General features: G+C 40.1%; 1 protein-coding gene across 2 annotated transcripts in view; it reads right to left on the bottom strand.

The window, feature by feature from the left end:
* Positions 1-14,839, bottom strand: part of PIK3CA (phosphatidylinositol-4,5-bisphosphate 3-kinase catalytic subunit alpha) — a 101,276-nt gene that overhangs the window by 46,782 nt on the left and 39,655 nt on the right. The window contains exon 2 of one of the 2 annotated variants that reach the window (XM_043994117.1): positions 8,964-9,329. The exons of the other annotated variant lie outside the window; for it this stretch is intronic. The gene's annotated coding sequence lies outside the window, so the exon portion shown is untranslated. The remainder of the gene's footprint in view (positions 1-8,963; positions 9,330-14,839) is intronic. 2 annotated transcript variants of the gene reach the window in all.

Raw genomic sequence — 14,839 nt, 5'->3', positions numbered from 1 at the left:
AGAAGTCCTAAGGTAAATTTATCATATAGCTATTGAGAATAACGAACAACACAATGAATAAACCATGAGGCTTTAATGAAGTCTACAGATATTTTAAAATCTCTTTAGATCTACAAAAATAATCAAACAGCTCAAGATCTGTGCATTAGCTTTGCATTCTTCCTGTCCCTCATATGCATATCTATCTCCTCTTATAATTGCTTAATAGGGGATTCTCAGTCTTTTTCATGGATGCCAGTCCTGTAACTACTTTACATGATGTCTAAGTAAGCAAAAGAAAAATATTAAAACAAATAAAAGATTCACCTAAAAACCCCCGAAACCTGGGCTGCATATTTTAAAGGGAAGAAAATTTTTTACTAAAACATTTTCATGGCTGACTAAAGTTCAATTGAATCTTTCCTTCGCTAACAATGGCCTAAGATGGATGTGTGGCTTAACAATGTAGAAAATCCCTACACTTGGGACATGGCACTACCCAGTCTACTACATGTCTTCTCATCCTGCACAATTCTTTCTTTTTTTGGGGGGGGAAGGGCAATGAAGGTTAAGTGACTTGCCCAGGGTCACACAGTTAGTACAGGTCAAGTGTCTGAGGTCACACTTGAACTCAGGTCCTCTTGAATCCAGGGCTGGTGCTTTATCCACTGCGCCACCTAGCTGCCCCAGCCTGCACAATTCTTGACCATTTTCTTCCACATATTCTTCTGTATAGTACAAAGGATCTACTTAATGTACTAGTTCCCTCTTTCATGGATACTGGTGAAACCTTCGGGCTGACCAGCTACTCTTTTTCCATGACTGACCTATTTCCTTTTGCAGTTAGACACAACTTTGGGGCTATGTTTTATGGCACCTTACGTGTGCCCATCTTTAGTAACATATGCTAGAGCCTAATTCTATCTGCCATGTGCCTTTCTACTGCCCTTTTGCCATTTATAATTTGAGTCTTTTGAGACTGTGCTGTTCAAAGATGGAATAGACCTCAGGTTCAGTCAACAAACATTTGACCTCCAAAATCCCCTGGGCCACGCCCTATATTATACAGATGAAGAAAAGCTCAGGGAGCTTAAACATTTTGCCCTGGTTACTTGTGTGGGTACTTAGAAGCAGAACTGATTGGGGGCTGTTCCTCTTAGTCCAAATTACATGCCATCTACGTCACTGTGCTGCCTCATGGCAGCACCACCAAGAAAATCTTCGGGCTAACAAGATGGAAGTTGTGTTGGTTTTGAAAAGTATCCCAAATGGGATAGAGCCCATCCTTTTCTTCTAATCCTAGGTCCAGCTCACTGTCCATCCAAAATGATTAATGCTTATGTATTGCTAGATTGTATTCTGGACCCATTTGGTTTTGCCCGTGTAGATTGCTGGGTCATCATCTAATTGAGGAGGCTGGGGGTATAATATTTTGGGACTTGATGCAATCAGCAGAATTCTAGTTGCAAACAGTAAATCTTGATGATTTTTTACAAAAACCAAATAAAAAATACATAAAACACATGAGTGTGTGCACACACATGTGCACATACACGTACACGTGTGCGTGCACACACACACACACACTTCCATTTGGACTCTGTATGTAGAGAGCATATTCCATGGAACTGGTGAACACCTTTAGCGAATCACTTGACAAGAAGACTATTTGACAAAGCTATTTCGTTGATTTTTTCTCAGATAAGTTTTTAATGATCCTGATATATTCACAGATGATACCTTGTTGGAAGAGTATAAAACACTGTGTTATACTGGGAATCGAATGATATTTAAGTCTTATATCACCTGTCTTTTAGTCTATTGTATAACTAAGAAAATGGGATCTGCAGTACAAAGTCAGTTGTGAAAACCTGCTTATTTCCTTCTCATGTTTTCATCAAGGATTCCCTCCAGATACTCATTAAGTTTTTGTAGAAATGAGAAGTATAAGTTTTGCTAGTTGCAGATTTTCTTGAATGTCTTTTGGGGGATAGATACAACTGTGGTGATTTCTCTTTTGGCATCTTCTCTAGCTATCTTTGAAATCAATTCCTGAATTGCTTTAAAACTGTGTCACTTCCAAAACAATTGTTTCTGAATGAATGTCTAGCCACTGAATTCAAGCCTAGTCACTCTCTTGCTAGTTTTGCCTCCCAAATACTATTATTACTACTTATGTAAGAGGTAACAAGGTGGTAAAACACAAACATGGTGGTTCCGTTATCTTCAATGATGATACAGATCTCTACAGAAAGGCTGCCAAATGTGTTTCATTTCAAATTTATTTGTTGTCCTTCTCATCTTTAATGGCTCTTAGGGAATTCAATTTGGTTTCATACCAAGGTTTCTGACAGGTTAATTTCCATCTCCACTCATTTATGTTGTTTTGTGAGTTGATACTGCTCACAATCCTTTGTCAATGTCTTCCAAAATGTTCTGCAAATTGGCAAGTACTCTAAAATGGTATTGGCCCTGGCTGCTGTAACTAGCTGTTTGTGAGTTAAGGTTGTTTCTGTATTCTTTAGCCTCCTCATTATGGGGACCAAAATCCTTTAAGAAATTACAATAATAGAATCAATGTCTTGCTTTTATTCACTTCCTATTTTTCAGAGTTAATAGCTTGTTCAAAAAATGTCCACTTGGATCTATTACATTTGCCATGTTCCTATCATCCCTGTTCCTTTAATTTGTTGTTAATTTTTACCTTTAAGCTAACAAGTTAATGATCTGACTGTACATACTTTTTCAGAAATGAGCTCCATATTGTCAGTAAGAATTCACTTCTTATCTCTTAAGATAGTAATTTTTTTTTCTTTTGGTGAGGCAGTTGGGGTTAAGTGACTTGCCCAGGGTCACACAGCTAGTAAGGGTCAAGGGTCTGAGGCCACATTTGAACTCAGGTCCTCCTGAATCCAGGGCTGGTGCTCTTATCCACTGCGCCACCTAGCTGCCCCAGTAATATTTTTTTTTTGATGCTCACTGCTTATCACGTCCATGCCTACCAATTCTCCTCTTAAAAAAAAATGACAGACTCGAGAGCAAAGGACCATAACCACAGGATCCAGGAGGATATGGGCTCTAGCCAACTGTCAGTTTTTGTTTCTAGTCTAACTCTCCTGTTACCTCTTCCTGAACTCTCATTTCTACCCAACTCAGACATAATCCTTTCCTAGTGCCCATTTCTTCCACTGCCTTCATTTACCATGTTCCTGGTCTATAATTAACTTCATCCTAAATGTCTTTTCACTCTCTCTTTCTTTTTATATTCACCCAAACCTGTCTCTTTTGGGAAGATATCCCTAGTCATCTTGCTCTCCCTCTCGAAGACTCCCCCAACACAGGTGCTTGCGTGCATGCATGCACGTGGCTACGTACACACACATATGAAAAAGAGGAATTTGTATACACCTTGCTCCCCAATGCCATTTCCAAACGTTCCCTCTGCGGAAATTCTGCAAGCTCTACTCCTGTGAGAAATGAACCGTTTATTTCTGCTGACAGGTTAAGATACTTGTTGCTGAAATCTACCAGGCTCCAAGTCACTCCTTTTTCAAATTCAGGAATTCTGGTTCACTGTCATTCCCTTTGCCTTGATGCCTGCCCTCATATACATACTGATGTTCTTTTGAATACCCTCTCTCCTCCCACCTCTGCCTGGTTTATCAATAACATCTCAGCTCTTTACTCCATCTCTACCACCTGGGATCACACCATCAATCCAAACTGCTTCTTCCATATAACTAAACTCTGAAATTCTCTTTTCCATTCACATTCTCCTGTATTTCTGCTCCTCCAGGTGCTGATATGCTCTAAGAAACCATAAATATGAATAATTCTGGGAGATGTAAGAAGATCTAAAAGAACTGATGCGGAGTCCAGTAAGCAGAACCAGGCTCTCATCACCTATTCCAATGGCCTTCTAGTTGGTCTTTCTGCTACAAGTCTCTCCCACTCCAGTCCATCTTCCCACTAAGCTGCTAATGTGATCTTCTTAATGTGCAGGTCTAATCAAGTCCAACCCTTACTTCAAACAAACCCAGCCATGATTCCCTATTACACTCAGGATCAAATATCCAACCCTCTTTTTAGCTTTTAAAGCCCTTTACAACCTGTCTCCTTCCTACCATTTCTGGGTTCTTATCGTTTATTCTCTTCTGTGTGTCCTTTATTCCAATAACATCGGCCTCTTTGACGTTCCTTGCACAGGACACTCCCTTTCTTATTTCTGACTTTTCACTATCTGCTCTCCATGCCTGAAATTGTTTTCCTCTTCATCTCTGCCTTCCAGTATCCTTCAAGACTCATCTTACATCCTGCCTTCTGAAAGAGGCTGTGCTTTTCTCTCTGCAACCCTTTGGGATGTGAGAGTTAGAATAACGCCCCCTGCTGGGAGGAACATTTTGTGAGCTCTGGCCCGAGAACAGGTCATGTGGCCTTGGGGTCAGGAAGTGACATTTGCTCGTGGGTACTGTCAATCAAAACTACCAGTCAATTAGCTTGGAGCTGTGTGTGTGTGGATGGCCCTATTTCTATTTTCACAGGAGGCTTCTGGGACGAAGGTTTTGAGCACAGCTGAGATGCTGGCTCCCTGAGGTAGATAGATGAAGGAATCTTGGCCTCTTTCTCTCTCCTCACCAAATTCTTATGCTCCTTAATAAATACTTAAAAGTCTAAACTCCTGCTAAAACTTATAATTTATGGTGACCACTCATTAGATTTTTAGACAGTCTACCTAGAATTTTAGCCCATTACAGATAGAAACTTTACAGGGATTACTGCCTACTTACACAGTATATACTTGTATGCACATAGTGCTAAATAAATGCTTGTAGGTTATTGATAAAATATACACAATGACTACAACAATGTAAGTGGAAAGAATAAAATGAAATGAAAAGAAATAAAATGAAAGTGAACATAGTATAATTATAAGGATCACGTCTGGTCCTGGAGAAAAGATGAAGACCTAAATTTCTCTGTCCTTAATGCAGAGATAGGGGACTATGGATGTGGAATATTGAATATATTGTCAGAGTTGGTCAATTTGTTGCTTGGTCTTGCTGAATTATTTCTTTGTTGCAAGAGAAGGCTTCCTGAGTGGGTGGGAGGGACATACAGTCAGTTCTGCTATAATGTGAAATATGCATTCCAAAAAACCACTGTCTATGCAAAATAAAAACCACAGGGCTAATGGTAAAAGTGAGGCTAGGAGAACAAAATCTTCATCAGTGACACATAAAAAAAAGATAGGAACCTAATAAAAATGGTAGCACAAATTTTATATATGTTAAATGGTTAAAAAATGTATCAATCCTACAATCAATAGTGGTGGTGGTAGCAGCTCTAGGCTGTTACTCGGCCTGCACCCAGTTCCTATAGGGCATGGATTGGCAAAGTTGAGTTGATGAAGATGAGAGGGTGGAGCCTTGGTGGCCAACAACTCTGAGTCTGGGGGCCTTAGCCAAGGTTGAAGGTGGGAAAGGGGGAAGGGTGGACCAGCCTTCCATGGTCCAGAGCTCCAACTACACCAGAAAATTTACAACAAATATGTCCCTTTACCTTGAAAAAGAACTCGTTTGCTTGTAAAAGTGGGAGCTGATGGGGTTGCAGCTTGAGAGCTACTGTAAAGTGGTGTTACCCAACCTAGCAAGGCAGCACAGACAGTGACCTGAGGAAGAGGCTGGAAGGTTTTTGAGGGGCTCAGTTCAGCTGGGCACAATTTTCTGTTTCTTGCTGATGAAACTGTGAATAAGTAAATGTGACGTCATACTAAAATTGGTCCCTAATAAATCAAATTGCTTTGGATTGAATTCCATGTGAAGTTAAAACAGAGGTAACTATAAAAAAGAAAAGAAGAATGTAAGTTTCTTTAGGGCAGAAAGTGTTTTGTTTTTGCTTTTATCCCCAGGACTTAGCACAATATCTGGAATGCAGCAGGTACTTCATAAATGATTACCTGCTTGAGTCCTAAAATAGCGGTCTGACCACATCAATCCCTGCCTAAAACCCCTAAGAGTCTCTGTACTGTCTCTAGTGTACAATGCAAATTCCTCTGCCTCCCATTAAGAGCCTTCCACCATCTGGTTCCACCCCAGCTTTCCAAATCAATTTCGTATTACTCTTCATATACTCTATGTTCTAGATAAAGTGGACATGAATTTCTTCCTTCTCACTGACTCTTCGCATCCTTATTCTCCTTCAAGGCTCAGTTCAGGTGTTGCCTCTTCCATGAAGCTCTCCTGGACAGCCCAGTTGGCATTGATCTCTTCCTCCTAAAATCACCTTGTATTTACTTATTTGCATACATGTAGTGGCAATCAACTGCTCTTTACAATGAAAAAGTCTTTATGAACCATCTATTTTGTGTCAGGCACTGTGATAAATGTCTGGGACAAAAAGACAAACATGAACAGTGGCTGCCCTCAAGGAGTTTACCTTCTCACAGAAGACAAAATGTATACACAGAACTATAGAAAAAATGGACACAATGAATACCAGGTAGTTTGGGGAAGGAGGGCACTACTAACTGGGAGAATCAGGATTCTTGAAGGAAGCCAGGGAGCCTGAGAAAGGCATGGAAATGGGACATGAGTGTCAAATGGGCAGAACAGCAAATAGACCAATACTGCTAATCTGTAGTATGGGTGGAAAGGTGGAAAGAGGGTAATGTTTAAGACTAATGGAAAGGAAGAAGAGAGTTAAGATATAGGAACTCTGGATGCCAAACAGAGGAATTTATAATTGTTCTCAGAACTAATAGGGAATCACCATTTCTCTCCCTCAACTTAATAGAAGATTTTTTTTTTTTTTAGTGAGGCAATTGGGGTTAAGTGACTTGCCCAGGGTCACACAACTAGTAAGTGTTAAGTGTCTGAGACTGGATTTGAACTCAGGTCCTCCTGAATCCAGGGCCGGTGCTCTATCCACTGCGCCACCTAGCTGCCCCTAAGATTTTTTTTTAAGGGGCAATGAGGGTTAAGTGACTTGCCTAGGGCCACACAGCTAGTTAGTGTCAAGTGTCTGAGGATGGATTTGAACTCAGGTCCTCCTGAATCCAAGGCCAGTGCTTTATCCACTGCACCACCTAGTTGCCCCAATAGAAGAATTTTGAGGGTAGAGATGGGTTACATTTGACCTTGGCACACAGTAGCTAATAAGAATTTGTTCAATCTGGCCCATTTTTTTCCTCTTATAAGTATGCATGCTCCTTGTGCGCACAGTTAGTGCCCAGCATCTAGTGGGTGAATGTATTAAATAGGTGTTTTTTGAGTTTAATCACATTGGAGATCAATATAGGGCAGATTACCAGCAAATGTTAAAGTTTCTGCTAAGGGTAAATTATGTAATAGGAATTCACCAAAGGGAAGTGAATAACTCTATCAAAGACATAGCATGAAATAAAATACCTGCTACTGAACTTTAATATCTAGACCCTAGGTAAAGAAATATATGCAAGATGACATTTCTATTCTTCAATAAGGCCTTAGAGAGCACCACCTGCTAGGGTCACAAAACTTCTTCATGGACGGTGTTGTGGAAAAAGTGGATTTGGAGTCAGAGGGGCTTGGTTCAAATCCCAGCGCTGCCCCTCCCTTCCACCTTGTGTGAGTTTGGACAAATCCTTTCCACTCCCTGGTCTTAGTCGCCTCCTATGTAAAATGAGAAGGTCGGCCAATGCCAGGTCTAGATCTCTGAGGCTATCCTAGGACAATCTGCTAAGTTCGCTAGTACTATATGGAAATTTTGAGTTGCTAAAAACTTCAAGTAGCACTTCTATACTCTGAATTTCCAACCTGCACTTGGATTTCTGGTGGCCTGCTTCAAGGTTACAGTGCTGGGGAGGAGAAGCCCAGAGGACAATGAAGAAATGTAAGACCATTTCAAATATAAACGTATACAAAGAAGTATTTAAGCTTAAATGATATAGGCTTTTCTTCATGTTTATGGAAGGAGTTACCAAAGTCATGGGACTTGAAAAATGAAGCCATTTTTATTCCTATCTCTCTACAAACAAAATTCAAATTGGTGGGGGGAAAAAGAGTGAGTACCTTAAAGTTAGCACAGAAAGATGTGATCACAGCTGACTTTAAGGAAAGACATAAAACTGGACAGGAAAAGAGCTAAATGACTAATTTTAAGCTCGACAAATTACCTATATTTTTAAAAAGTCCAAATAAAACCAAAGCCACAAGCCACACCAAAACAACAGCTGTGTTTATGTTTTAGCTTATTGAATTTGAACACCCCTTGTAATGCAATGGTTGGGGTAACCATTGTATATGATAAATAAGGAGAAGGGCATGCAAGTATTTGCTGCAAAGTGTGTTCTGGGGAAAAAGTAGTTTAGTAGAAAATGCTCTGATTTAGTAGAGGAAGCTCTGGTAGCAGTGACAAAAGGCATTTAGCAGCAAGAACCCTGGTTTCACCGGGATCTCTGGTTTAGCAAAAGCCCAGGTTAATGCTACAGAAATGGCAGTAATGATCAGGAGTCAATACCAGTAATCAACCATACCCATCCCTTCTGCCTTTAAGGTCAAGAGAGACACACTGGCATAGCGGCAATGGCACTGGCTTTGAGTTTCTGCTCAGATATTTCCTTATTAATTATGAGCCCAAGGGCAAGTTCATTTTATCTAGTACTTATCTACAAGATGGAGATAATGCTACCTATACCATAAAGAGGTTATGAAAATGAAGTGTATAAAAATGAAATAATAATACCTTTAAAGTTCATTCTATTTAAAAAGTGGCTTTACCAATTTGTTATTTTTCATATAGCACCTTGAAAATTTTAGAAGAAAGATACTATTTAATGCCATAATTTGGATATTCCACAGCTGTGGTTGAAAAAAACAGTTCTGGGTGCATTTCTTATCTCAGTGTGGGCACCCTTCTGAATTACCTCCACCAGTTCTTTGGCATCAACTGTGGCACACTCACATTCAAGACTAGGTTGGAATCTTTAGAACAGACTGGACACTAACCCTGCTCGGGTCCCTCCTCCATGGTTGGCCCAGCATAGGGCTTGGTTACAAATGGAAATAGGTCAGCAAGGGGCTCCATGTGGTATGCCTTTCCAGGGAATCAGTCCTGAAAGTGGGAGCGCTATTCCTCCTGGGCAGACCCTGGGACAGCAATGAAGGAGACCCAACTGTGGATGGTCCCATAGTTCCCAAAGTTCTTTGACTTCCAGGATAATGATATGGTGCAGGCTGACTCTTTGCCACTTGGGTAGGTGGGATCCCTTGCTGATCCTCTCCTTCTTGCTGATGGCATGAAACTGCCAATCCTGAATTTTGCATGTGGTTATTTTCTTATTCTTCCCTTTAGATTTCTAGAGAGATGAAAATCTAGCAGAAGGAAAAACATACCAATTTGCCTTTTAAAAATGTACAATAGACATTAATATACTCAGCTATCATAACTTTTTAATGTCATTCTTCCCAACTCCAAAATTAGAAGGTTTCTGAAATTGAACTTTAAAACCTGAAAATATAATGGGCAACATATGATTTCAAATGTAAAAGAACCCCAAATCTCTATGTAGAGAAGTAGATTTAAAAAAAAAAAGATAATCAAGAAACAAGAATAAACAGTGAGGGAATCATAATTTTAAAAAATCTTCAATCCATCTAAGAATATTCCCCTCTCTACAAATTGGAATGTATTACCTTATTATATAAAACAAAATAAAACCAAGAAACCAGCACCAAAGCCAAGGAGTTATATACTGGTGGCTTGGGCTCAGTGTTTACATGGTTACAAGTACAGTAAAACCTCAGTTACTTGGAGCTCTTGAAGAACGGATGATTTTTGTGCATATTGCCAGACTTTCTGGATAAGTGAATGTTGTGCCCTTTTACTAGGAAAAACCTTTAAGTTAGTAACTAATTGGAATGTAAATACACATAAAACACATTACATGCTAACCTACCTTCTTAAAACAGAACATATGCAATTTAGACTTTTCTTGCCTCAGAATCACCATAAATCATGTTCTAGCTGGACTCGAGACTGTGACAGTGATTGCTCTCTCCAGAGTTACTGAAGTCCACAGGGCTGTTTGCCACAAGCAGGCCTACACAGTTCTGTGTGAAAGTTTGAGTCTTCTTTGTGGCTTCCTGCTTCCTCCCTCACTGTCAGCCGTTACTTTTATTCTGCTGTCCCTGCATCTAATGGTCCTTTGTCCCCATTCTAATTTCTACATGTTTAGAAATCAAACACCCAAGATAGTTAGAAAAGTGTGTAAAATACAGGTTCTGAATGAAAAGGCCCTCTATTTTGGACACTCAGAGGCCTTTTGTATTTCCTGGTTCTCAACCATGTGTTTGACAGGCAAAGTTGCTGGGTAGCTGGGTTCTAAACTGATGAATGAAAGTATGAAGAAAAATTTATTAAGCAGGTAGTATATATACTCAGCCTTATGCCAAGCAGGTCAATACAATGACAAACAAGTTATTTGTTGTCCTCAAGGAGCCTACATTCTAATAAAAGATAACATCTGGTTTGGAAAGGGAAGCCAGAGGGAAGATTAACTGGTGTAATAGGACAGTTCAGTGACATGTCCTTCCAGGAATGGTACTGCTGATTTGATTGATAAAGGAGATACAGAGAATGGCATAGACATAGCTGGAAAGTACCATGGTAGCCTGAGAATGAGCAAGATGAGGTGAAATGTTTACTCATCAGAGCCTGGGTTACAGTTGTAGAGATGTCACAGAGCCACAGCATTTTGTATTTGAAAAGGGACTCAAAGTTCCAAACAGACTATAACCCACACTCAAACAGGAATCCCTTCTGTGGCATACTCACAAGTTGGTCCTCCAGCCTTTGAAGGCCCCTATCAATAAGGAAGCTACTGCTTCCTCAGGGAAACCAATCTGTTTTTTAATAGCTCTAATTATTAGGTAGTTTTTCCAGACAAGAAGTCTAACTCTGCATTGTTCCCCCACTACTCCAAGTTAAACCATTCTTTGGGGACTTTCGTTTGCAGGACAGCTCCTCAAATTTTTGAATAAGATTAACCTTCTCCAACCCAAGTTTTCTCTTCTCTAGCCTACAGACCTCCACTTCCTTTATGTGACCCTTACATAGCATGAACAAAAAGACCTTTACTATCCTAGTGGCATTCCTCTAGGCTATGCTCTTCAACTTAGGTGTTCAGAACTGAAGTAGTGTAACCAGAGATGGTAGGGCTAGAAGGGACCTTAATAATGATCTACTCCAAACTTCCTATATGATGGATGAGAAAACCGGGGTACAAAGAAAGGAACTTGCCCGGGTTACACAACTAGGTAGTGGCTCATCTGAGCCAGCTCCCAGATTTCTTCACTTGCCACATTCCTATCTTCTCATGCTTCTAACCCTTCTTATTGAAAAGGATGAAGGTATAAAAAACAGTACTCTTTAAGAAGTATATTTTGAAAGGAAGCATGTGAATGTATGTGCACACATACTTACATAGTGAGGAAAATGATTTAGAGACAGCAAGATAAACTTTTTGCATTAAGGGAACACAATAATCATTCATCCAATTAGGATTTCAGTACCTGATTTGTATAAGATATTATGCTGTATCACTTGGGATAAAATGATTAATTTGTGAGAAATGATGAATTGGGGGGGGGACTCAGGAATCAGTTTCAATCCTCTCTCTCCCTTACTCTAGAAAGTTCAGCTCCTGTCTGGGACAAGCCCAAGGGAGCAGGGGAAATGGAGATTGATTCTTTTGTTTAGCTAGGTGAAGAACCACACCCAGACACTGGAATCTGCCCTTTTCCATACTCTCTAGACCACCATCAAGTCAGGTCAATCAATGGAACTGAATGATGCTAAACCCGACTGGCTTAGATCTCTATCTAAGGAGGATAAAACCCTTGGCCACACCAAGGTCAGCCTCTTTTTTTTGCCCTCTCTTGCCACTCTCTGGCCTCGCTCTAGGTGCTTGCTCTTCCTCTTAGGTATGAAGGCCTGGGACTATGAGAAGTTTAGGGAGACACACAGTCAGTTCTTCAATGGTGTGTGTGTACACATACACACACACGCTAAATGCTTACTGTTCAAATGGGTATGATAGGGTCAGCTAGGTGGCACAGTGGATAGAGTACCAGCCCTGGAGTCAGGAGGACCTGAGTTCAAATATGGCCTCAGACACTTGACACTTGCTAGCTGTGTGACCCTGGGCAAATCACTTAACCCCAATTGCCTCACACACGCAAAAAAATGGGTACAATAGCTATTAATATATAAATAGCAATTAATGTATAAAGTACAGTAGCCACAATAATTTTTTAAAAACACAATAATTTAAAAAAAATTATACATGGTCCCTTGTCCTTAAGGTGCTTATAATGTGCTTGTGATATGTGTCAGAAGAGAAGCACGGATATTCTGAAGTGATCAAGGAATATGCCACAATGAAATGTGACCAGCTTCTTGAAGTGTGCATTAGGATCTCAAAAGCCTGAGGATGAGGTGACTCCAGAAAAAAGAAATATTAGTATACTTTAATAAAAACAACCAATACTTTGTCCAGGTCTAACAATGTAACAGTGCCTAGCCTCTATCTGGAGAGAAGGGAAAAATGTTTCATTGTATGTATGAGAGAAAAAAAACTAGAGGAGCATATTGGTGGTCCTAGACACCAGGCTAAGGAGACTAGACTTTATTTAAAAATGTCAAGCCATTTAAAGGTTTAGGGAAACGAAGTAAAACTGAAAGCTCTGCTCAGAACAGTAATCTGTGTCCAGATAACATATTAAATAAGTGGTTCTACCAATAATAACTCAGGGATTAGGTGATATATTAGACATACATTAGGGTATGGTGGTGATGGTGATTTAAAGAAAGGGACCTCGGGGTGCTAGATGGTGCAGTGGATAGAGCACTGGCCCTGAGTTCAAATACGACCTCAGACACTTGACATTTACTAGCTGTGTGACCCTGGGCAAGTCACTTAACCCTCATTCACACACACACACACACACACACACACACAAATACTGTATTTTTAATAGCAAATTCACATACTCTTTTTTTGGGGGGGGCGGGGCAGGGCAATTGGGGTTAAGTGACTTGCCCAGGGTCACACAGCACATACTCTGTTTAACTGGTTCACCTTGGAATTCAGTGAAAAGACCATTGTGAAGGGTATCAGCTTAGAGGGATGTCTCTTATGAAATATCACAAGGCAGGGTAGCCCAGTTTAACATTTGTTAAAACTTATGTTGAAGCTGCAGATGGCAAACTTATTAAATTTGCCGTTTACACAAAATTGGTAGGTTTGGTTAATATACTGGACAAAGATAGTGAGGTCAAACATTTATTAAATGCTTCTGAAGCATTGGAGACATAAATAAAGGCAATGTGGACAGTTCCTGACCTTGATGAGCTTACATTTTAATGGGGAAAGACAACAGAAAAAGGGAGATGGAAAAAAGGGGGATGTGGTACTATGGTGGCATGGACTGTTGGAGGGCACTGGTAGGGGAATCTGGATTCCTAGTTAGTTAAGCAAAAGCTCATCCATCATCTATCAGAGAGGAGGAACCCAGAGGCAGGGTCCAAGTTATCTATGAGGAGGAGGGGACTGTCCAAATAGAGAAGACATGGCATAGAATAGGTAGGCCAGGGAGTGATTTGGAGACCTGGGTCCCAATCAAAAAAATAACACACATTTATTAAATACTTATTGTGTCCAACCATTCTGGAGAGCAATTTGGAATTATGCCCAAAGGGCTATAAAGCTGTGCATACCCTTTGACCCAGCAATACCACTCTTGGGTCTTTTTCCCAAAGAGATCATAAAAAAGGGAAAAGGACCCACAGGTACAAAAATATTTATAGCTGCTCTTTTTGTGGTGGCAAGGAATTGGAAATTGAGGGGATGCCCATCCATTGGGGAATGGCTGAACAAGTTGTGGTATATGAATGTAATGGAATACTATTGTGCTGTAAGAAATGATGAGCAGGAGGAGTTCAGAGAAACCTGGAAGGACTTGCATGAACTGATGAATGAGATGAGCAGAACCAGGAGAACATTGTGCACAGTATCAACAACATTATGTGTTGATCAACTATGATAGACTTGATTCTTCTCACCAATCCAATGGTACAAGAAAGTTCCAAAGGACTCATGATGGAAAAAGCTCTCCAAATCCAGGGAAAAAAAAGGAACTGTGGAATATGGATGCTGATTGGACCATACTATTTCTTTTGTTTTTGGTGCTGTTGTTTTTCTTTTTTGAGGTTTTTCCTTATTGCTCTGATTCTTCTCTTATAACATGACTAATGCAGAAATATGTTTAATGTTTTTTATATATATAAAAAACCTATATCAGATTGCCTGCTGTCTTGGGGGGGGGAGGGAGAAAAATCAGAAATTGGAAATCTTATCTAAACAAATGTTGAAAACTAAAATAATTTTAAAAAAATACTTATTATGGACAAGGCATACAAATACATGACTGAAATACTCCCTGTTCTTAAGGACTTTGCTTTCCATTCAGAAGATACAACAGTGATACAAATAAGGGCAGTGAATGGAAAACCGAAGGAGAGAAGACACTTGCCTCAGGGCAGCCTGAAAATTTGGTCAGAGAGGAATGGCTGACAGCAACAAGACGAAATTTCATAAGGAAAATTGTAAAGTCCAGTACTGAGTTAAAAACCAAACAAACGTGACTAAACACGTACCCAAAGTGGGAACACTGGACAAGTCCTCAAAGGCCACCATGTCCAACCTGGGCGAGAGAATCCCCTTTACAACAATTCTATGGATGACGTGGTCATCCGGTCTTTACTTGAAGACTTGTAGTAATGAGAATCTTCCTAGCACCCAAATGCAGCTCATTTCACAGCT

Source organism: Dromiciops gliroides, chromosome 3 (assembly GCF_019393635.1).
Source record: "Dromiciops gliroides isolate mDroGli1 chromosome 3, mDroGli1.pri, whole genome shotgun sequence".
NCBI lineage: Eukaryota > Metazoa > Chordata > Mammalia > Microbiotheria > Microbiotheriidae > Dromiciops > Dromiciops gliroides.
Note: the sequence above shows the minus strand (reverse complement) of the source record. Positions and strands in the feature narration are given on the sequence as shown.